Raw genomic sequence first — 24,498 nt, 5'->3', positions numbered from 1 at the left:
AGCTGCTGGGTTGAAGGACATTTGGTGGGTCCTGGGAAAGGCCCACGGAAATGATAGACAGGAGGCAACTGTAGGGGGTGGGGGCTCAGGGCAGCAGCCCGAAGGGAAGTGGCTCACGACTGGACTCACCCTGAGGACCATACACAGTACACACCCATGCAGTGTCTGCCATGCCCGTGGGGTGGGCAGTGATGGGTCTCACACCTGAGCCCGGAGACATGAGCCCGACACTCAGGCGCCCCAAGGGCACAAGCTGCACACATGTCTGCAGGAGGACATGGTCATGAGCTGGCAAGCTGGTTCCCTTCCTTCTTGGGAAGGACGGTGTGTTCCTGCACAATGCAGAGAGAGCCCCTCGGGCACCCACAGGCTTAGGAAAAGCTGAGCGGCTCTGTTCTGTCCCAGCCACTCCCCCACTGCTGCCCGGGCCCCACCCCGGGCCTCTGATCCTGAGACTCCCAGTCTCCCTTGCGCGTCCCACTCCGGACTCCGCTGTCTTGAGAAGTCTGGAGAAATCCCAGTGATGACAACAGTATAAACCAGAACTTGTCAAACTGCATTTAGAGCCAGAAAAATCAAAGGGCTTGTCACTGGGACATGACAGTTGTTGTTTTAACCTTTGTAATTGGGTTTGGCCAGGAAGCTGTAAGCCTTGCTGGGAAAGAAGCTTCCCCTTTGCTGAGGACACTGAGCTTCCAAGGCCACCACAGGATATGGTGACAATTGCAGGATTTGATAGGCCAGAAATCCTAACTTCAGGAACCCCCCTAAAAAAAAGGAGAAGAAGAAGAAGAAGAAGAAGAAGAGGAATCCCCAAATGGTGTTGCTGTGGAGCATCATGAGACACGAGCTGGAAATGCACCGAGCTCAGAGTTGGCACAAAGACCCACCCACAGGGCTGACGGGCAGGGAAGGCACTTCCTCACTAGAGACTGCACAGAGCACAGTGCAGGGAAGGCTGCAGAACCTGTCTGGGGAAGTGCACAGGTAGCCGGCCTCCTGCCAGGACTCACTTGCAGAGGATTGTCCTCAACAAGATGGTGCTGGAGGCTGGGCAGCCTAACAGTCACAGCACCAACTGCCCATTATATACCAGGTGATGGTGCTGATGGAAACAGGGATGAGCCAGTCTAGTCCTCAGAGAACATCTACCTGGGCAGCCTCATCTCACTGGTGACAGAGGAGAGCGACAGACTATGAGTTCATCTTCCTCTTCCACAGGGGCAAGCCAAGCAAGTACAATCGTGACACCTCTGGGGTGGGTGGGCAAGGAGCTCTGCTCTGCATGCATGTTCAAGAAGTCTCTGTTCTTACCCTCCAGGGAGGTGCAGCTCCTGCCTCATGGGGAGACTGTATCAAAAGTCCAGTCAGGGGGGCTGGGGCTGGGGCTCAGGGGTAGCGCACTTGCCTGGTATGTGTGAGGCACTAGGTTTGATTCTCAGCACCACGTATAAATAAATAAAAAAAAATAAAGATCTATCAACAACTAAAAAAAATATTAAAAACAAACAAAAAGTCCAGTCAGGTCCTGCAAGATGTGCCGACATTCGGGGGTGGAGGGAGGCTCAATAGTAACCCTAGAATGGTCCATGGGAGTCTCCTAGGTCCTTCAAACACCCTTGTGTGCAAAGTGTTGCATCTATGCTATGCGTCATTTTTCTGAAACAAGGTCAAAACCTTTATGGGATCCTGAGATTCCTAAGCACCATTTCCTGACACCTGAGACCTGATGGTGCGCTAAACGGTCAACTTCCATTGCCATCACGTCAGGCATGGGATCCCACTGTCCCCACTTCTGCCCTCATCTCTGCTTGCCATGGTTAATACTCCAACCCCAAATGCTCCTCCCTGCCACACAGGCCGGTCACACACCCACCGCTGACCGAAATTCCTCTACAGAGATGTTTAAAAGGCATCTCATTTGAACACATCCTAACCACAAGTCTTTATTCCTCTGCCTGTGGTGGAGAAACCCCATTCCTCCACCACCTTCTCTAGGTCAGCTGATGGCACCCCTTCTTTGTAAAGAGGTGAACGATGGTGATCTCCAGGTTCAAATCCCAGTGTATCTACTTACTAGCTCTGTGACTTTGTGCCTATTGGTTAAACTCTTTGGGCTACAATTTCCGCTTCTGTGAAATGGAGACAATAAGAACACCTAGTCCACAGGACTATGGTGAAGTTCAAAGAGCTTAAGACATATGGAGGGCTTGGAAGAGTGCCTGGCTAACAAGGATCACCAGCTATTGTGCCCCTTAGTATTCCAGTTGCTCAGGGCAAATCCTAAAAGAGTCCTTTGTTTCTCCCTTAAGTGCGCCATCCAAACCCATCCGCTGTTTGTCCTTCCACCTTCAGACGCACATCCCCAGTCTCACTTCCTCTCACCACCTCTGTTGCTTTCAGCCTGGTCCCAGGCTCTCCCTGCACCAGTTCTTCAGATGGCAGCCTGAGCCAGCTTCTAAATCCAAGTCACTAGGCAGTCCTTTTCCTCCCGTCAGACTCAGGACAGGGCACACCCTTGCTGCAGCTGGCACGGTCCCCTTCCCTGCCTAGCCCACCGCTGCTCTGCGCACCCCCTTCCTTTACTCTGGCCACTCCGGGTGTCATTTAGTCCTCATGTGTGCTCCTATGCTCAGAGTAACACCAGGGCAGAGGAGGTAGAAGCAGGGGCTGTTTGTGCCTAAAGTGAAATTCCTTGAGGAGGCGACATTTCCACAACCTTGAGTTAAGTGAACACCTGGTGAACACTTGTCGTGGGGAAGCAAATAGAGAGATAAACAGATAAATGATAGCGAATTCGTTCATCACGAAGATGTGATTTTCTACAGCTATTGCCCTGCTCTGGTTTGGATAAGTGTCCCCACCGCCCATGTGTGGAAGCCTGTCTCCAGCCCTGTGGTGCTATGGGGAGGCAGTGGACCTTTAAGAGTGGGGCTACTGGGAGGCAGTTTGGTTGCTGGGGGTGTGCCCTGGAAGGGATATGGGACCCCAGCCTCTTCCCCTCTCTTCTAGAGTGTCCTGAAGGGAGCAGGTGTCTCCTCCACTGCTCCCACTCCTGCCCAAGACCTCTCCCCGACGATGTCGCTTGGCCTCCATCTCAGGCCCCCGAGCAGCCAGGCCGCCTCACCATAGACTGCAACCCCTGAACTGTAAGCCCAAATAAGCCTTTGCTCCTTTTAAGTTTCAGGGCAGCCTTGCTTCCTCCGTGGGCCTGGACATGCGGACCTCAGTGGGCTGGAGGGGTCAGCTCTGGTGGCATCCCACCTTCCCGCTCTTCGCGAGGCCTCTGTGGCTGCAGGTTTGTTAGCACCTGGCTCCAGCCCAACCCCGACCTCCCTTCTGACCCCACGGGAGGGAAATATCCCTTCACCTTTTGGAGGGCGAAAAAGAAGGGCCAGGAGTCCCAGGGGACAGGACCCTGGCAGGGGACAGGAGTCCGTGGGCAGCTTCCCTTCGTTCAGGTTTGGGGGACTGAGGTTTAAAGGGCACGGGCGCTCAGAGAATGCACGAATGTTTTTAAGTAATGTATAACCCAGGACGAAGCACCGACTGGTAATGGTCCTGCAGATCTCAGATTCTGCCCAGGCTGTCAGTCCACTGGCCCAGAAAGTGGGCAGTTGGGAAGGAAATTGGTAGATGTCACCATCTTCTTTTTCCTTAAAAAAAAAAAAAAAACTTTTTTGTGTTTGTTCGTTTGTTTAGTTTGGGGGGAAAAGCTGCCTTGTTTCCAGCAGAGAGCGAGAGCACCCTCAAGCCCAGGGTTCGCGGGTTCCTCCGTACCCCTGTGTCCCGGTCTGCGCGGCCCAGAGGACCTAATCGCGTGCAGTTCCCGTTGTCCCCACTGGGTGGCGCAGGCGCCGCACTTTGTCCGGGCGCTGCGGGGTGGACCGCGTGGCGAGGTGAGCCGCGACCAGCCCCGCGCCACCCCATTGTCCAGGCTCACAGGCCCGCAGGCCATCCTTTTGCTTTCTAGCAACTTTACTCCTTGGGGATTCGCATTCCATGAGCAGGCTTTAAGGCCGTGGGCTTGACTCCTCCACCGATGGACTGCAAGTGCGGGAGGTGGGCGGGTCTCTTGGGGAGTGAAGGGAGGGACTAGAGGCGATCCATCAGTGGTCAAGGTCAGGCCTGTGGTTTGATAGGTAACCCGCCTGGAGCCCGGCGCCCAGACTTGGGGTGCTCCTGTGGTTGCTGGGAGTGCTCACCTGGTGCAGAAAGGCCCAGGCCTGCTGGGTCCATAATTCTGGTACTTTTCTTCCTCCACTTGCAACCTGGCCTTTCTATGGCCAGGGAGGAGCCATTTGCCCAACTCAGATTTGGTTTTCTGCTTCTGAGAACTGAGACAGTTGAAGTGTGGAGCTCTGGAGCATCCTGGGGACCGGTCAGTGGAAGCCAGGCAGTAGACCTGGCAAGGTGCACCAGAGGACCTGATGACACCTGCGGGGTTGACACCTTGCCCTAGGAACCTTCTCTGCACTCAGTAGAGAGCCCTCATGTTTATTGCCTGAAATATTTGAGGGAATAACATTAGACGAATATGCCATGGGCTATTTGTATAGAAGACAGGGTCCTCCTGCTCATTCTTACAGGTTCTAACTCTGGAAGACCAGGTTGGGGTCTGGGATCTGCATTTTTAACACACACCTGGAGAGATTCTGAGGCCCAATGGGTAGGCCATATTTGAAGACCATGGGCCAAAGCTTTTAGGAATCACAGGCCCTAGAAAAATTTCCTTTTTTAATTGACAAGTAAAAATTGCACATTGTATGGTCTAAAACATGATGTTTTGATATATATGCACTGTGGGATGACTAAATGAAGCTAATATATGTATTATTTCACATACATACTTTTTGTGGCAACAACACTTAAAGTCTACTCTCTCAGCAGTTTTCAGATAGACAACATATTGTTGTTAACCCTGGTCACCAGGATGCACAGTTGGGCTCTTGAAGGTATCCAGATTCCTTTCTGAGCACAGGCTGCCCTTGAAGCATTTGTCACCTGCCCCCAAGCCCCTTCAGCTTTCTCTGACCTATTTTGGTTTTGTTTTCTTGAGCTCCCTGGAATGCTAAGTCTGATTCTTTGAGAAGGCAAGCTCTTCATTAGCATCCACCTGGACTTTTAGGAAACCTCAAATGGTTGTGCAGCAACCTGTAAACTCTGTAATAGATGAAATGTTCCTTTCCTAGCCATTCTTATAGGATCTGTATTCTGCATCCACTTCACCCCCCCCCCCTTAAATACAGGAGTTCTGCTCTGAGCCCAAACCACTCCCAATTCTCTGAGCCCTGGGAACTCCAGATCTCAGAGCTATCAATCACTATTTCTTTAACTTTTATACCCTGTGGAAATAGAAAGCCATTTTTTTTTAATTAGAAAATGCCTAATGTCTTTATCTACTGGAAAAACTTAAAGTAAGTGCACTTTTCTGGGGTCTATTCTCCCCTGCAGCTCAACCTTCCGTCATAAAAATAGAAGACTGGCAGATGAATTATACAGAGACTCCTAGGTCTTTTATTATTGCATTTTGAAAAGCAATATTTTATAATGGTCCTAATAACACAGGGATGATAGTCTGGAGAGGGGATCCTCACTGCCTTCCCTGCTGGTATCTGTCCTCTTAGAAGCCCGTGGAAGGATACCCAGGGCGGGAGGAATCAACACAGCATCAATAAGGTGGAAGGCTAGGCTGGCGCCAGAGCACTTCAGAGACAGAAACAGTAACTAGGCCAGACCAGCTGTTGTTTTCACGGCTCTGACGGAGAAGTGGGAAATGGAAAGCCAGCTCTTTACCTTCCTAGCAAATTCAGGGCCTTGCTCACAGTTTCCTGACCTCTCCTCCCTGGGACGCTCAGCCTGTTATATGGAGTTGGGTCTAGAGAGAAACTGTCATTCATAAGGATTCAGAAACACAAATGTTCTCTCCACTCTTTGAGGGCCACTGGGTTCCTAGTGAGCTGAGAACTCACTGGGGAGGGTCATGACTGAGCTCCAGCTACATGCACTTAGAGCCTTCTGGATCCCTCCGGGGTGCATTTCAGCCACATTCTAAAAATTGTGTTTTGGTGTTAAATTTGGCAACATTTTTTTCCCAGAATTTAATGGGGTTTCAGGAAAGGGAGAGCACCTGGCCTCCTTTGTTTGGAGGATCCTCAATTTGCTGGAATCATCTCTGCACCAGCCACAGAAACTGCAGCAGGGCTTCATTTGCCTAGAAGAGAGAACTTGCTGTTCTGCTCTTCATGGCTATCTGGCCACCCCCAGGCTATGCCACTCCCTCCCCAGGACCACACAGTGAGACCGGGGCAGGAGCACGGGGCAGGAGCACACCAGGACCTTCCAGGCCCAGTGCAGACATTGGCTCCAGGCGCTGACTCATCAAGATTTATTTTGACCACCTACTAACTTCCAGCTGTACAATTTCCACTCCCTGAGCTTTCCCATCATCCCGGAGAGTCCGTGTTATTGCCTGTTTGCAGATGAAGAGGGGGAGGCGAAGGGAGGCCCCAAGTCACAGTCACCTACTCGTTGTGTTGCTGGGCCTGGCCATCCTGGGGGCCTGAACCTCAAGGGTCCACAGTGAGTGTAGAGAAGGGGAAAAGGGGATCCGCAGAGCAAGTCCAGCTGTGGGGGCTCACAGTCCCAGCCTGTCCCACTCCATCACAGCCTCAGTAGTAGAAGAGCCAGGACGGGGCTGGGGCCCGAGCTCAGCCTCAGAGCCATGCTCAGTATCACAGCCCTGGGTCCCATCCCCAGCACAGAGTGTTCTCAGGGCTTTTCAGTGACAGCCAAGAAATCCGTGTCCCCACCCTCTCTGCTTTAATTTTGAAGCTGTTTAAGCCACTTATCATTCAAGCCCTGCATCAAAGAATAAACCCAACAGTTATAAACACAAACATTTCCAAGGACAGTCTGTAACCCAGACCCTGGGAGGAGAAGTGGCCCCGGGACAGCTAAGCAGAGCCCTGGAATTTATTCCCCGGGTCTTGGGTGGAGTGTGCCTGTCTCATGTAGACAAATCCAAACCAACCTCTTTCAGACAAAATGTTTTGCTTTGGAAACTTCCAGAACTTTCACGGCCCTTGAAGGTGTTGGAGCTGATCTGAAATTTTTAGGAACCATTAAACATATTTTTTTTAATTGAAAATTGCAAGCCTACTCAGTGGAGGTGAGGACGGGAAGCTGTGGTCTTCATTTCAAGGGCCACAAAAGTGAAATGGGCAGAAAAGTGAGCCATTCTCAGAGTGATTTTCCAGACAAAAAAAAAAAAAACAAAAAAAAACCAAAAACATGATATGACCACCATGCCATGAGATGAAAGGCTACCATAAATTCTGATAAAGATATATCTCCTGCTTCATTTGGGACCTGGCTCAGGTTTGGCCTCTTCCAGGGAAGCTCTTATGGCAACACTAACTTCTAAGCTCCTTCCTCATCTAAACTTGTAATAATGTGGAGAACACACCATCGTGTTTTAAATAATTGAATAAGTTTCCCTCTCAAACACAGAAGTTGGAGTCAGGAACAACACCTTCAATGAGAAGAATAAAAAGACCTGGCTAGTATTTCTATTAGACTCAGGCAAGAGGAATCCTAGCTTTGGGGCAGCGCTTTCAAGGGTCAAATTCACAGTCTTCCCTTCTAGAACATTCTCCAGGAACCCAGGGCTTTGTAGACCCCTTCCCAGGTCTGTTCTCGCTGGGTGAACTGTGTTGCCAGAGTGCACACCCTATTTCTATGGAACAATGTCTTATTTTCTTCAAGCTATTATAACAGAATACCTGAGAATGGGTAATTTTTAAACAACAGAAATTTGTTTCTCACAGTTCTGGAGACTGGAAATCCAGGTATGAGGCTGCAGCAGATTTGGTGTCTGGTGAGGCTGTTCTCCCCTTCCAAGACGACGGCTCCTTGCTGCGTCCTCTGGAGGGGTGATTGCTGTGTCCTCACGTGGCAGAAGGGGTGGAAGGGCAAAAGCCCAAACTCAGCTAGAAACTTCTGTGATCCCAGTTTTTTGGGAGGGTGAGACAGGAGGATCCCAAGTCCTTAACTGAACTGGGCAACTTAGCAAGACCCTGTCTCAAAATGAAATATTTTTTTGTAAAGAAGCTGGAGATGTAGCTCAGTGGTAAAGCACTTGCATAGCATGTGTGAGGCCCTGATCTCTCTCTCTCTCTCTCTCTCTCTCTCTCTCTCTCTCTCTCACACACACACACACACACACACAGCCCAGACTCATCTCTTCAAGCCCTTTGGTAAGAGCTCTAATTCCATCTGTGAGGACAGAGCCCTTGTGGCCTGATCCCTCTTCAAGGCCCACCGTTGCTTTGGAGATTGAGTTTCAACATGGATTTTGGAGGGAGCACCAACATTCCAACCATAGCACTGTGGACACCTATTTCCATGAAGTGGGGTGGGCTGCTGGCTGAGCACACCACGTTCCCGTATGGAGTTAGAGGAGGCCACAGATTCTACATTTGAACACACATCCCGGGCTCTTGCTCCTCTGCAGCACTTAGAAGGCAGAGGCGGCACCTTTAGGACAGAGGTTGCCCTGCTTGGAGTGGGACCACGGGCGCTGGAGGCAGCCTGGGTGTGTCTTGGCCAACTCCTCCCTCAAAGCTCTGCTTAATGCTGGTCTTGCTATTGCTATCATTTATCTGGAGCCAAGAAGTGAGTCACCCAAATAATGAAATGCCTAGCTCAGCTTAAAAACAAAGCCGTGGGGACTTGCTAATTAAACAAGTCAAGAAAAACAAAGTGGAAACTGCAGGTCCCTGTAATGAGTTCAAAGACTCTGCTCCAAGGTGAGATTAATTTAAACAAGGGAGTTCAAGTGACGTGGAACAGGACACACCAAGGCTGTGCCTCAGAAGCACGAGCGCGTTCTTTGTGGTCACCATTCTCTACGTTGCTCTGCTGAGTTAAGACACAGCTTGACTTCGTTCTTTTAGATTCCACTAATATAAAATGTGGGTAAGTGTTTATGATCACTGCTTTAAAAACTCACTGAGAAAGTTCAGAGGACAGACAAGAATGCAGGGAGAATGTTAGGTCTGGTTAAGGAATCTGCTCTTTAAAGAACTTCAGCAGAGTAATTTTGGTATGCAAATGGTGCTGTGAATTATAAATGACTCATGGGTTCTTTGAAGGAGGCAGAACAGAATTTCTTCCTGGAAATACTTGAGTTGTTAAAAGGTAGCAACTTGCAAACCCTCAGCAGCAAGTGATAATTACTGAGTCCCTTTAAGACAGGTGACCTTTGTGAGGTCATGCCCATCCCTCGTTCCTCGCACTTGATCTTCACAACAGGCCTAGGGAGTATCAGGCGCTGGTGTTGTGTCCATTTTACGGATGAGGAAGCTGAGTTCTTTAGGTTACCACTGAATGCTGGGAATCAGGTACAACAGCCCTCTGCCTTGAGCAAGTGCACTATCTAGCAGTTTTTTTAATGTCGTAAACTCTCCAATGTTTTCCAAGTTCATACCAACGTCCTCTTTCAGATCTTCTGAATTTGGTGAGTGTCACTAAAATATAGCCATATGAAACCTCTTTCTGCCCAGTAAGCTGCTGTCATGTGTTGTAATGGGAAAAGGAAGAGCCGTGGGGTTGGAGCACGCGTCTCCACCGCCTGAGGAGCATTCTTATTTCCAGAGTCCAACGTGGTGTTTATTATGCCTGAACAATGACAGAGCCTGGGACGATGTTGCAACAAAACCTCGGGGAAGCTGTTAACAAGTTGGCATTTCTAATTCATGTGGAAATGCTCATTTTATTTATCAGAGAATTGGAGCAATGGTGTTCATTTAATTAAGACACCATGTTGTGGAAGGGCGATTATGTGAAGTTCCTAATACTGCAGACAAACACAAACCCAGGCAGGAAAATTGGTGAAGCATCTAAGTGTCAGCCTGTTTTCCATTGAACAGTCATTTCTCCATGGCTGAGAGCTGTTTAACAAAGGGATTATATAAATACTTTGTATCCTTTCACAAGATTGTCTGTGGCAAATTGATCTAACTAGGGACTGCCTAGACTCATGAATGGCAAAAAAGAAAAGAGCCTCCAACTTTTCCTTTGGGGGAAGGATGGGGTTTGAACCTGGCAAAGCTTATGCTCTGCCACTGAACGAGTGCCTGGTGTCCCCTGCTTTTGACAGCAACTGAGGAGACTCGTGTGTCAGAAGGCAGGTTAGCATCTAGTAGGTTTTAAAATGTCAAGTGAAACATTGACCGAGTCCACATAAAAGACAGCACAAAACCAAGAAGATAAAGAATGAGAAATACATCTGAGAAAATCAGAGAATGGGAATCAGATACAAACTAGGAGACAGAGTGGGAGAGGTGACAGGGGAAGACACCCAGAACTCGCACTTTCCTGCAGGCTGCTCCCCTGTGTCCCCTGGAGCTCTGGTTATCTCAGGGAGGCAGGTACCTCTAGGTGCCTCTCCCATGGCCCAGCCTCCCTAAGCCACCTCCTCTGAGATCTGGATCCATTTGTTGACAGTGAGCGTTTGCTGGGTACTAGTTAAGTCCCAGCTGAGTACTCAGGACACACCCCAGAACAAGGAGAGCAGGTCCTGTCCTTTGCAGCTGCTACTCCATCAGTGGAGACGGTGTCAACACATAGATAAGTAGCTGCAGGTGGCATTTTGTGCTAAGAAAATAAATCAGGGCAAAAGAACTGAGAGTGATAGAGGGACAGTAGGCAGCTAGGGACAGCCTCTCTGAGATCATGGCATCTGGGCAGGGCAGGAGCCAACCATGGGACTCTCCAGAGGGAGAGCACCCCAGAGAGAGCAGGTACAAAGGGCCTGAGGCAGGGAGGAGCTGTATGTATTTGAGGATGAACAAGAAGGATCCGATATAGCTGAAGCCATGGTGGGAAGAGAGGTAGATGAGGATTGTCAAGGGCAGCAGCCAGGACCACGTGGGCCTCAGGTGGGTCCCCACGCTCAGCTTCTCTTCCCAGTGAAGTTGAGGATCTTAAGTAGGAAAGCGACCACATCAATTTATATTTTGAGTATCGCTGTGACTACTCTGAGGAGACTGGATCACAGGAGGATGAGCGTGAGGAGGTGTCGCAGGCTCATCTCCGCCCACAGAGGTCAGTGCAGGGATGGCTCAGCTGGGAGGGGCTGAAGTCTGGGAGGTGCCCCTGGAAGTCAGCAGGGCTGGCTCTCCTTCTCCTGCCACTGGAGGGCCCCTGGGGATGGCCCTGTGGCCGGCTGCGCAGGTTTCTGCAGCTCCTCCTCGGGTCCCAGGGCTCCTGGTTGAGGGCGTGCTGACAGCTCGGTGGAGTGGGCGGTGGAGTGGGCAGAAGGCAGCTGATCCAGGAGGTGCCCAGCCGGCGTCCACCTTGGCCTCCAGGGACTGCAGTGGGATCTCAGCAGAGGTGGTCCAATATCTGTGACAGAAGGGACTGTGACTCTGCGAAGGGGACAGGTGCGTGTTTTCTGTGCAGATATCCAAGTCGCCCATTCCCCTGGTGACTTGGCAGCAGTGTCACCTCACATTCTAAGTTTCAAGACGTGGGAACCATCGGGCTGTGGGTGCAGCTCAGTGGCAGAGCATGTACCCAGCTGGAGGGAGGCCCGCGCTCCATCCAGCGCCAGGGAAAGCAAAATCCAAGTGTTTTTTTTTTTCTTAATATTTTTTAGTTGTAGTTGGACACAATACCTTTATTTTATTTATTTATTTTATGTGGTGCTGGGGAGGGAGCCCAGGGCCTCTCGCACCTGTGAGGCGAGCGCCCAGCCGCTGAGCCCCAGCCCCACCCCCAAGTGGGTTTTAAACAAAGAAAGAAATGAAAACACAAGCCAGGCGGCGCCTCGGTGCCTCCGTGTGGATGGCCTGTGGAGCCGGACAGAATTAATTTACAAGTTCTTCCTCTGAAACGCCCGTGAGACCTTGGGAGCCTGTGTACAAATTCCAAGTGGATTAATAGAGGTGAGCACCACATCCAAATACCAGCTTGTTCTGTGGGGTCCTCGGGACTAAGCCTCCACAGGCCTCAACCCCCTCTCTCCGTCTTTCCCGTCAGAACTTAAGCTCCTCAGCCAGGATTTGGGCTACCACAGAAGTCTGCAGTGGGACCCCGAGTGGGGCTGGGGAGCAGGGAGGAAGGTAGCTTGGAGTGACCAGGAATCAGGTTCCGCAGCCTGGAGTCCCTCCAGGGCAGACCAGGCGCCCTCTGAGGTGGGAGAACGGCTCTCCCAAAGGGCTTCTGAGGCACAGCTGACTTGGCTCTGCACACAGGGCACATGCCCCTGCCTCAGGCAACCTCTAGTGCAAAGGCGCTTCCAGAATTTCCTTCCAGCTCCCCCTGACCTTTGGAGCTGCCCCAAGGGTCAGGACGGGGCATCAGTTTGGAGTCAGCCACTGACCTTCCCTGGCCTGGCCTTGGACTCCACGTGGTCAAGCTGCCTTCTGCAGCATCTCAGCCCTGAAGCAAAGAGCCTGGGTGGCTCCATCCCGCCAGTCCCCCACCCACCCCCCTAGACACCCAAACCAGGTGAGATGAGCGGTTTGCATTTACACAGGCGGGCGGCAGCCCAGGGAGGGTGTCGCCTGCAGCACACTCTCCGGAGCACTTGCTCCAAGCAAGATTCCAGGCCCCACCAGAATATCCTCATTCCCTCGCCGGCCAGGGCCCGAGAGGCTCCTATTAAACAGGCGCAGGAGCCCCAGCCTCGGGGTCCTCACTCAGTGACGGTGAAGAGCAGCCAGGACGGAAGCCGACTGGAGGCCAGGAGAGGAGTGTGGGCTTGCGCTGTGGTGAGAGAGGGCAAAGGCCTGGCTGCACCAGGCCCCGAGAGGCCAGGAGGAGGAGAGCTCCAGGGCAGACCAGGGGCAGGGCCTGGGGATGGACGGCAGCTGAATGGGGCACAGGGCTGGGCCACTGCTGCCCCCAGGCAGCACCTGCTTCTCCAGCAGCTGGTCCCCGGGGCAGGTCCTCGGCTGCCTGCCTCCTGACGGTTCCAGCTGGCTCTGCTGCCCACGGCAGCCCTCACCCTGAGGACCGGCCAGTGCCCCTCCATGGGAACACTCAGGTTACAGCTCAGACCAGCTGCCCTGGTCTCAAACACAGCCTCTGCACTGAGCCACCTGGTAAAGTTACCAAATGGGAGATGTGACAGATTTCCTGGAGAAGGACAGAGAGTGAAACCAGAGTCTGACTCCAGAGGGTTGTCTTGTAAGCCCCAAACCTGCCTAATAAAAACAGCCACGTCTGATATTGCCAGAACCCTCCTCGGCTGGGCAACTTTAAAATGACTCAAGCCAGGCCAGTGGGGCATGCCTGTCATCCTTGCTGCTTGGGAGGCTGAGGCAGGAGGATCACAAGTTTGAGGCCAGCCTTAGCAACTTAATGAAATCCTATCTCAAAATTAGAAAGGCTGCGGGGCGGGGGGGGTGGGGGTCTGGGGTTGTGGCTCAGTGGCAGAGAGCTCGCCTAGCACATTCAAGGCACTGAGCTCGATCCTCAGCACCACATAAAAATAAATAAAATAAAAGTATTGTGTTCAACTACAACTAATAAATAAATAAATAAAATTAAAAAGGGCTGGGATGGAGGTCAGTGGTAGGCACTCTGGGATTCAATCCCCAGAATCCCTCTTCGGCCCCCCAAAAGTCTTGACTTCACATGGGCTTCACAACATCTTTTAATGATTCAATGGCTTGTGACATATACTAAATATTACTTTTCCTTGGCACCTATTTGTTGTTAAATATGGGAACATTCATCTCATTTTGTGGCTGTGAATGATTTCTGGACATAAGTGATTCCCTCACTGTAGAGGTCCTAACTGGAAGCTGCTATTTCCTCACAGAGGTGCCTCTTGCAATCAAGGATCCCAGATCACTGTGGGTGGGACCCCGAGCCCTAGTTCACCTAGAGAGCTTCACGTGAGGAATGGGGTTCTGCTGGGCCTGCTGTCACCCAGAACACTTGCTCCAGAGCCCAGCAGGTTGGCCCTCACCACTGCACCAAGCATCACTGAGGGTGGGTCCCGGGCCTTGAGTCCAGGACATCCTGGGGATGATGGGTCCTTCCACACAGGGGCCAGAGTCGAGGGTGTGGGTCAAAGTGGTCGTCTCCCAGAAGAAGTATCCAGGGCAGGATTTGTGTGTTCAGGCTCAATCCCAAGGAGGCCAGAGAGAAGTGGAGACAGGCAGGTAACAGGAGTGTCCCCCCGCTGGCCAGAGCACCACAGGAAATACCCTGTAGCTGGTCACACAGAAGGTCTTCCAGATAGGCCCAGGGGTCCGCCACCCTTGAGCGGGAGAGGGAGCAGGAGCTGACCTGTTGGCTCTTCCTGTTTCCTGCCTTCCGCTGCCCACCGTGGGATGAGGGTTCCCCCACTGTCCTGAGACCCTGCAGAGGCTGCTGGGGCGGCAGACCCGGGCCCCAGGTTTCTTTCATTCAGGTTTGGCCTGGCATCGTGCCTGAAAACATGAAGAGGCCCAGTTGTCCTGTTTCCTGCTGTTGTAACAGAACACCTGGGACCCGGATCAACAAGGAGCAGAAATTTATTTGGCTCATGGTTCTGAAGCTGGGAAATCCAGGAGCAGGGTGCTGGCCTCTGGTGAGGGCCTGAGGGCAGCACCACCCTGTGGTGGGAGGCAGAAGGACAGGGGAGGGCTGGGCGAGGGAGGGAGAGGGGCTGAGCTTGCTCCTGTAACAACCTGCTCGGGATAACTGGCCGGCTCCTGTGACAATGACGTTAATCCATGAGCACAGAGCCCTTGAGAATGATCACCTGTTCTTAGAGTTCCCACCTTGAACACTGTTGCACAGGGGCGGAGCTCCCGACATGTGACTTTAGGGGACTCGTTGAAACCACAGCCAAAGGGGTGCTAGGAGAGAAGGCGATGACAGTGACGGAGGCCAGAGGGCCGGGGGACCCAGGTGATCCCGGAGGCTCGTGAACTGGGTTTGGTTTCGTGATTACACAGAGCTAGGAGTAAAAACGGCAGCAACTTTTTTCACCATCTTCTAGCCCCCCTAGATCTCCAAACGCCATTTACAGTGTATCCCCCCTCTCTAGGCTGACACCTGTCATTAGCAACTTATGACAGTGAGAAAGAAAGTGCTGGAGACTCCATGGAAGAAAAAGGTTCAAATTTCCTCACTTTGCAAGTTACCCCACCTCAGTTCTCTGACATGCCCCAGTACTTGCTGAATGACCTTGTGAAAGTCATTAACCTCTCTGAGCCACCCTGGCAATTTTGTGTCAATGTCAGTCATACAATAGGGGCTCCTTATGAGAACTCAGCGCAATAACCCCACCAGCTCTGGTGCCCCGCAAGGCAAGGGGCTGTTTTCATCCCCCTCTCCTCCTGCAGCCCACCCACCGTCTCCAGATGCGTTTGGCTTCTTGAATTGAACTGATCCCTGAACCCTGCGCTTGGGCTCTGTTAGGGAGAATTGTGACATATCAGGGTCCCCGCTCTTTGGGCTATAAAGGTTTTCTAAGGCGGCGATTTCACAATAAAAGGAGCTTTCTTTGATGCAGGGCGGGGGGGGGGCTCTCTGCATGTGCCAACGTGCCAGGAGCCACGAGAGCGTGCTGGGAAGAGCCGCCCTGCCTGTCCTGGTGTCTGTGTCCAGGCTGGAAGATGGCAGGCCCCTATCCATTTTTCCATCCTGTCTCTGTCCCTTGACTCCCTCTCCCCCGGGGCTCTGTCAGCCTCCCAGCCAGCGCGAGCGGCCCCAGGAGGCAGGAAGAGCATCCCCATTTTTACAGTGGAAACAGATTCAAACAGGCTGTTTTGCTCTGGGCCAGGCTACGGCCAGCCCAAACCAGAACCTGTGTCTCGTGGCTCTGAGGATCTTCTGTTGAGCACCGCTGCTGTTCTGGCTTGTCCCTCTTCCCTTATTTTGATTTTCACGGGAACTTATGTCTCCAGGGAAAGTGCCCTGCCTTTCAACAGATGCTGTGTTCTTAGTCATACTATTTACCTAGCTCACGGAGAAGGTGAGTCACAGAACCCGGCAGCCATTAGGGACGAACTGAGTTTCCCAGGGCCACCTTCCACGTGAGGTCAGTGGGCCTGAGCTCATGGTTCCCAGCTGGCTCGAGGGGACCTCATGGTGCCTGGACCTGCTCCAGAGGTCAGACCAGGAGAAAGGCCAGGGTATCCCCTAACTGGACCTCACATTTTGGGGATCTCTTTGTGGTAGGGGGACCTGGGACTCCCCGCTGCACCTCCAACCCTAGAGGCAGGACACAGCCTCGGAGACTGCAGGCCTTTTACTTACAAATGCTGCCCAGTGCGTTTCTGCTTCTCTGAGGGCTCTGCAAGTTGGTGGGAGGTTTTTGTTATTTGTTTGTTTGTTTTTGTATCAGGGATTGAACACAGGGGCATTCAACTACTGAGCCACATCCCCAACCCTATTTTATTTTATTTAGAGACAGGGTCTCGCTGAGTTGTTATGTGTCTCACTAAGCTGCTGGGGCTGGCTTTGAACTTGCCATCCTCCTGTCTCAGCCTCCCAAGCCACTGGGACTACAGCATGTGCCACTGTCCCCGGTTAAATTAGTAAGGTTTTTGAGAGGGAAACTGGGGAAGGGGTGCAGGGATACCACAGAGGAACTGTAGAGAAAGAGCAGAGACAAGAAGGGGGACAGAATGTGGCTGTGTGACATGTCCCCTCCCTCCTCCCTGCTCAGTCAGGAAAGCCTTAGCCAAGTCTATGCTACTAATTGATGTGCTTGGAGCTGGGGCCGGGAGCAATGGCAGTGACTCCTTGGGCAGGAGGGGTGCCCGAGCAGTCCTATCGTGCTGGGCGAGACGGTCTTGCCTAAGTCAGCAGGACGTTGCTCTCCTAAGTGAAGAGAAATGTTTCTCAGTCGGACCCCCTTCCAGTGCACCCCAGCCATTCTTCTTTGACCCCAACTCAGATCCATTTCTTCTGCTTTGGCTCAAGTTTGGTCCTTGTTGGTCTCAGATTTCAACTCATAAAATCCAGAAGGTAGAAAGAGGTGTAACTGGGGGAGCACGTGGTATGGAACTGTGGACCACGCTGCTCCGGAGCCTGGGATCCTGGCCCTCGGGAGGAGCTGCTGTCCTGCCGGCCAGATGATGAGAAATAAAGGGCTGGAGACGAATCAGCAGGCCTTCCAGTGGTGTGAATCCTGATGCCGATGGGTGCCCGACTGAAGCAGCCAGGATGCCATAAGCAGTTTGGGACAGTAATGGCGTTCACCATTAGTTCACACGGACCCAGAAGTTACCAAGTACGCTTTAATGTCCTGGGCCCTATCCCATCTCTCAGATAAATCCATCCACCTCGTGTGCACCAACGGGTACCCCGTCTTTGACAGCAAGACCTAATCCCATGCCCACTTCCTCAGTGAACACCTTCCTGTTGGTGTTGGAGTTGTTCAGCTAAGGGTGTTTGGGGTAGAGATGTACCAAGTCCAACTAGCGCCTGCCCCCCTTGCAGGGCCCCATCTGTAGAGGTAACTAAGTTTTGTTTGGAAAGAAACATCGGTTTTATCAGCCATCATTTGGATTTCAGGGCACATTTTACTTCTCATTTCACTTGACATATGAGAAACCTGTTGCACTCCAGTTGCGCTGTAAGGAGACACGGCAGACACAGAGGTCCGCTGACTGGTGTTCTGTGCTCTGCAGGCCACGACCCGGGTCAGGATCCACTTTGTTCTGTACAGTACTATCAGATTATCAGCAGGGCCCAAGAGCACCTTTTGCATGATTAGTCAGTGCAAATGCACATGAATGAACAGATTGGAAGGCAGGTTGACTTTTGTAATGAATCTCATACAGCCAGCTTTCACGGATCCCTTAGCCTAAACGCACATTTTTTCTATTTCCTTGATGGGTCTGGAAATTTTGGAGTTGGTGGGTTTTGCACAGAAAATGTCTGTTAAAATGGATAGACAGGACTGGGGATGTGGCTCAAGTGGTAATGCGCTTGCCTGGCATGTGCAGGGCTCTGGGTTCGATCCTCGGCACCACATAAAATAAAGATGTTGTGTCCACCAAAAACTGAAAAATAAATATTAAAAAATTCTCTCTCTCTCTTTTCTCTCTCTCTGTCTATTTAAAAAAAAAATGGATAGACAGTTCTAGCCCAGCATGGTGGTGCATTCCTGTAATCCCAGTGACTCGGGAGGCTGAGGCAGGATGATTGCAAATTCAAAGGTAGCCTCAGCAGCTTAGTGAGACACATAGCAACTCACTAGACCCTCTCTGTAAATAAAATATAAAAAAGGGCTGGGGATGTGGCTCAGTGATTAAGCACCCCTGGGTTCAATCCCCAGTACCAAAAGAAAAAAGAAAGAAAGAAATGTGCAGTTCTTCTATGCCCACTGTTGGGATGAGCTAGAGATGTGATAGTAACAGATAAAAATCTTGGGATTAACCTAACAAAAGTTGACTCATAACCTGCATCATATCTCCTGTGGGTCTGGGCAGCTCTCAGGGCAACTGGCCTTGCATGTTGATTCAGCATTCCGTTTCATCTTGTATCTTGTGTGTGTGTGTGTGTGTGTGTGTGTGTGTGTGTGTGTGAGAGAGAGAGAGAGAGAGAGAGAGGGAGAGAGAGAGAGAGAGACTGAGGATTGGACCCAATGATCCTCTACCATTGAGCCACACATCCTTTTTAAAAAAATAATTTATTTTGAGATAGCCTTGAACTTGCTATCCTCCTGCCTCATCTCTTCTTTATCAACATGCACTTCCTGGATTGCCACAACAGGGGAGGAGCAATTAAATGCTTCCACCTGGAAGTGACATGTTTCATGTTTAAATAGTAGAAGCAAGTCTCTGGCCACACTGAGGGCAGGTGCATCAGCTATTGGTTCCTGTGGGGGGAGGGGGGAAACATCCAAAATCGTATGCTTTTAACAGCACAGTCTGTTATTTCTCACGATTCTGTGAGTCACTTGGGAAGCTCCTTTGCTGGTTGGGTCTGGTCTCCCTCTGGCAGCTGTATTTGGAGGATCCACTGGGCTGGAAAATCCCAGATGTCCTCACTCACATGTGTGACAGTTAGTGCTGGCTTGTTGAGCCATCCCAGCCTTGTTGAGCGTAGGAACATCAGTATTCCAGCATTATACCTGGAGCACAAAAACATCACTAAATAGACCTCAAAATGGACACTTGTTAATAATTTGAGAGCTGAAACAAGAAGGCAAATATTGCTTTGTCATACCAAGAGCTGTGTGTCAGCAACTCAAGTTCTTCATTACTTTGCATGTCCCTGAATGATGGAGAAAGCAACACGAGTGTTAGTTTCGAAATTACAAATAAAATTTAACAAACAGATAAATTTGCAAATACAGAAGCAACAATAATGAGGATCAACCATACAGAGAAGAGGGAAGCCAGATATTGGTGAATCATGGTAATTTCTGATCCACCCATTCATGGGAAAACAGGAAGAAGAAATGAACATTTATGGAGCATGTACGTTCAGGTCTTATGCACTTACTCTCTTATTTAGTCTTTACAAAAATTTGATGAAATAATTAATGTTTTTAAATATTGTTGGATTGAGTTTGCTAGTATTTTATTGATAATTTTTTGCTTTTATGTTCACAAGGGATATTGGTCTTCGAGTTTTCCTGTTTTGTGATGTGTTTGTCTGGCTTTGGTATCAGAATAGCATTGTCCTCATGGAGTGAATTACCAAAGTTATTTTCTTCTTTTTTTTTAAGAGTTTGTGAAGTATTCGTGTTAATTCTTCTATAAATGTATAGTAGAATTTTATGGGAAGTTTTTTATTATTAATTCAATCTCTCATTACAGGTCTAGTTGGATTTTCTATTTCTTCTTGAGTCAGTTCTGGTTGTTTTTGTCTTTCTAGGAATTTGTCCATTTCACTTAATACAATTGTTAGGGAATAATACAGTATTCCCTTATAACCCTGTAAGGTTGGTATAATATTCTGTTTCATCTTTGATTTTTAATAAATTTGAGCTTTGATTATGTCTTTCTTGGTTAATGTAGCTAAAGGATTGTCAATTTTTATTTTCAAGTGAATAGCTTTTTGTTTTATTGACTTTTTTCTTTTTTATTTCACTTAGTTCACCTTTCTTTAGTTTTTCCTTCTTTCTGCTTGCTTTAGGTTCTTTCTTTCTTTCTTTTTCTTTTTGAGATAGAATCTTGCTATGTTGCTTAGGCTGGTCTTGAATTTGTGGCCTCAAGTGATCCTCCTGTCTCGGCCTCCCCAGTAGCTGATATTACAGGTGTGCACCATATGCCTGGCTTTTTTTTTCTAATTTCTTAAGCTGGAAGCTTAAGTTGTTGATTTGAGACCTTCCTTTTTAAATATAGGAGTTATAGTTATGGGTTTCCCTAAGATTTGATGTTGTGTTTTCATTTTCAGTTATATTATTTTCCAATTTCTCTTGTTACTTCATCTTTGATGGATCAGTTATTTAGGAATGTGTTAATTTCTACATATTTGTGAATTTCCCAAATCCTCTTGTTACTGCTTTCTAATTTCATTACATTGTGCTTGAAGGACATATACTTTGTGTGATTTCAATCCTTTGAAATTATTGAGACTTGTTTTATGACTTAACATGTCTACCCTGTGAAAGATCCATCTCTCACACATATCCTTGCTACTGTTGGGTAGAGTGTTTCATATATATCTATCTGTTAGATTGGTTTATAATGTTGTTCAAATTTTCTGTTTCTTTATTGATCAATTCCCTGGTTTTCTAGTTTTTATGTTCATTATTGAAGTGGGGTATTGAAGTCTCTAACTACTCCAACTATTCTTGTTGAATTGCCTAATTAACCTTTCAATTCTGGCTTTTTTGTTTGTTTACAAACCCAGGCGCCCAAGCATATTAGGTGAGTACTCTACCACTAAGCTACATCCCCAGCCCTTCAATTCTCTCTCTCTCTCTCTGTTTATTTTATTTTTGCTTCATATTTTGAGACTCTGTGGATAGATATATGTATGTTGGTAATTGTTGTATCTGTTTTGATAGAGTGACTCTTGTATCATTATAAAATTTCCTTCTTTTGAGCTGGGTGTGTAGTCTGGTGGAAGAGCACTTGCCTAGCATGTATAAGGTCTTGGGTTCAACTCTCAGCACCACAAATATAAAATAAAATAAAAATTATTATAATGTAGCAACAATTTTGTCATATATTAGCCCAGTATAGTACAATTTATTAGTATAATGCTTTGTCTGACATTGGATAAGCTATTCCAGCTCTCTTTGGCTATCATTTACATGTGACATATTTTCTCATTGTCTTGATTTCATCTTATTTGTCTTGGGGTCTAAACTATGACTCTTATAAAAAGCATACAGTTTTATCATGTTGTGCTTGTGTTTCAGCTACTCTGCCAGGATCTATCTTTTAATCGGAGTGGTTTAGTGTTAATCTTATTGCAGATTCTTTGTATATAATTAGTTACTTCTTATTGTTTTCAAGGTTCTTTGTCTTTTGAAAGTTTGATCTTAAAGTGTTTAAGTGTGCATATATTATGTTTATTCTGCTTGGAGTGCGTGTGCATGTGTGTGTGTGTGCTGCTGGGGACTGAATCCAGGGTCTCACACCTGTTTGGCAAGGCTTTATCCCTGAGCCACAAGCCCAGCCCCAATTTGGGGAGTTTTCTGTTGTTTCTTCTTTCTTTTTTCTCCTAGAACTCCAAGTTGTCATATGTAGGCACGGTATAGTACAATCTACCCAGTGCATGGATGCCCTCGGTGTCCCACACAGATCTTTGAGGCTATTCATCTATTCATTTTTCTTCATTCTTTCTCTTTCTCTTCCTGAGACTGAATAATGTCAACTGAACTAACTTCAAGTTTGCTGATTCTTTCTCCTGCCTGGTCATATCTTTTGAGCTTCTCTAATGAATTTTTTATTTTAATGCCAGAATTTCTATTTGTGAATGCAGCTCAGTAGGGGTGCTTGCCTAACATGCGTGAGGCCTTCGGTCAATCGCAGCCCAGCACAATATCATAACAATAATTTTTATTTATCAGTATTCTCCAGTGACACGTAATCATCATACTTTGCTTGAGTTTCTTTATACATGGTTTCCTTGAGTTCTCTAGGTTTAAAATAATTCACTTTTAAAAGTCTTTGGTTAATAAATCTAAAATACAGCTTCCTCTAAGATGGTTTTTGTTGATTGCTTCTTTCCTGTGTATAAGCCATACTTTTTTTATTTGCCTGGTTATCTTTGGTTGAATCCTATATATTTTAAATAATATAATGTGGCAACTCTGGAAATCGTATTTTTTTCCACCCTCCTTGGGGTCATTTTGATGTCACCTTTGTGTGGTTGTTGTTCTGAACTCTGTCTTCCTTCTCATATGTGGCCTCTGCTCAGTTAGCCTTGTGGTCCCTAATGATAGAGATTTCCTTAACAGCCAGAATCATAAGTCCCCCAGTCTTTGTGACAGCTTGTGTGAGTGCTGGGACACGTTTTCAACACTGGGCCAGGTAGGGGGCAGCTCTGCCTCAGCTTCTCAGGGAGGTTGAAACATGTGGCCTTTATTTGGGACACCAGGAGGCCGAATAAAAATCAAGGTGTATTACTAAGGAAGGAGGGGACTCTCTGCCACATTTTACAGGTGAAGAAACTGAGACGGAAAGGAGTTCAGAATTTATCCAGAGATACCCAGGCAGTATATGGTGCCCCTAGGATTCAATCAGGTGATTCAACCCTCAAGTCAGTGCTCTTGACCACTTTGCCTGAGTGACTAGGAAACTGTCCAGCCCCGAAGCTCATCCTCCCCGCCCCCGGCCCTGCACTCCCCCTTCCCACAAACCACCTCTCTTACTCTGGTGGGCCCCTGGCAAAGGATAGACCTCAATGTTCCTGCTGGAACTGCCTGGCAGCAGTCTATCAAGACACCCACATAACGTGCACCCAGCGTCCCTGAGACACATCAGACAGCAGTGCATACCTGGAGGTCCGCCAACCAACCAGGGTGGCAGGTATTCAGGAAGAATGCTATTCAGGGCCGAACACTGGGACGTGTGTTCTAAAGCAGGATTAAGGGAATGTAGGCTCAGGCTGTGGACAGCTGTTAAGTCAGTCTTAGAAGTTGCAGTCCTCAGTGGGACTCTGAGTACTTTTTGTTTTGTTTCTCCACTAATCTCCTAGACTCCCAGGCTCCTGCAACCAGCACTCTCCCCAAACCCCCGCCCCCCCCCATAGTTTAGGGTCCTTCCCCCACCTCCAGCTCTGGGGCGTGAGGAGGCCCCGGTTATGCCCAGGTTTTAAGGTTCCCTGGCGACAGACCCCAGGGCTGCTCGCTGCACCCACTTCTCTTTTCTGTCAACTCTTACTTTGTTTCTTCTGGGATTATCCTAAAGCTGAGTAAATTGAGAAACGAATCCGTAAGGCGTATCGTGATCACAAATCCAGGACAAGTTTCCAATTCAACTGAACCTTCTTTTCGTGGTGCTCAGAGGATACACTCAAAAGGGGACATCAATGAACCCGCAGTTTGATGACCAAACAGAAGCACAGTTGAAGCCATAGTGACTACAACCACCCCATTCACAGCTGCCCAGAAATAGACCGCAGTTCTGTCTGCAGTTCTGAATCCATTCAAAAAAAGAGAGACTTGATCCCCACAGCTGGAGGAATTTCAGCCCCATCTGACGGCACATGTTTGAGTTACTAAAGCTAAAAAAACCTCATGGTTGGACCTTGAGCCCCCATAGAGAGCTGCCACCTGCTCCCTCCTTTACTTCTAGAAGCTTCTTCACTGTTATTAGCACATAGCGGTCCCATTGCTAGGATCTCCCCCTCAACATAACCCTGGGACCCCAACATGACCTCTGCTGATGCCCTTCCCCGTACCAGAGCATGCTCCTGTGCACACACACACACACACACATAGTTCCCGTTTCAGCCTTTGTCCCCGACTTGGAACTCTGCTCAGACTTCCCGCTGGTCTTTCTGTAGCGCCATGCCTGCCTTCTTTCTGTGTGCAGCAAAGTTAACAAATATATCATGAGAAGGTCGAAATCAAATTCCATTTAATTTTTAAAAAATATATTCTATTTTAGTTGTAAATATACCTTTATTTCATTTATTTATATGTGGTGATGAGACTCGAGCCCAGGGCCTCACACTTGCCACAAGTGCTCTACCACTGAGCCACAACCCCAGCCCCAAACTCTGTTTAATTTTTTAAAATATAATTAAACACTGTACTTTGAAGTAACTATAGATTCACATTTGGTTGTAAGAAATGATACCAAGAGTGGCAATGTGTCCTTTATCCAGTTTTCTCCCGATGGAACCATCTTGCAAAATTATAGTATATATAACATCACATTCATCAGATTTTCCGTTTTATATGTACTCGTGTTGTGTGTGTGTGTGTGTGTGTGTGTGTGTTTGAATTTGGTGCTGTGCTATTTTATTCCACATGGAAGTTTGTGTAGGAGTCACCATTTCTCTTTATAACCCTCTCTACTTCCCTCTTACTCCCCCTTTCATTCCCCAGCCCCCAATACCTGCCAATAA

This window comes from Marmota marmota, unplaced genomic scaffold (assembly GCF_001458135.2).
Source record: "Marmota marmota marmota unplaced genomic scaffold, marMar, whole genome shotgun sequence".
Taxonomy (NCBI): Eukaryota; Metazoa; Chordata; class Mammalia; order Rodentia; family Sciuridae; genus Marmota; species Marmota marmota.
This window is presented reverse-complemented; position numbering follows the sequence as displayed.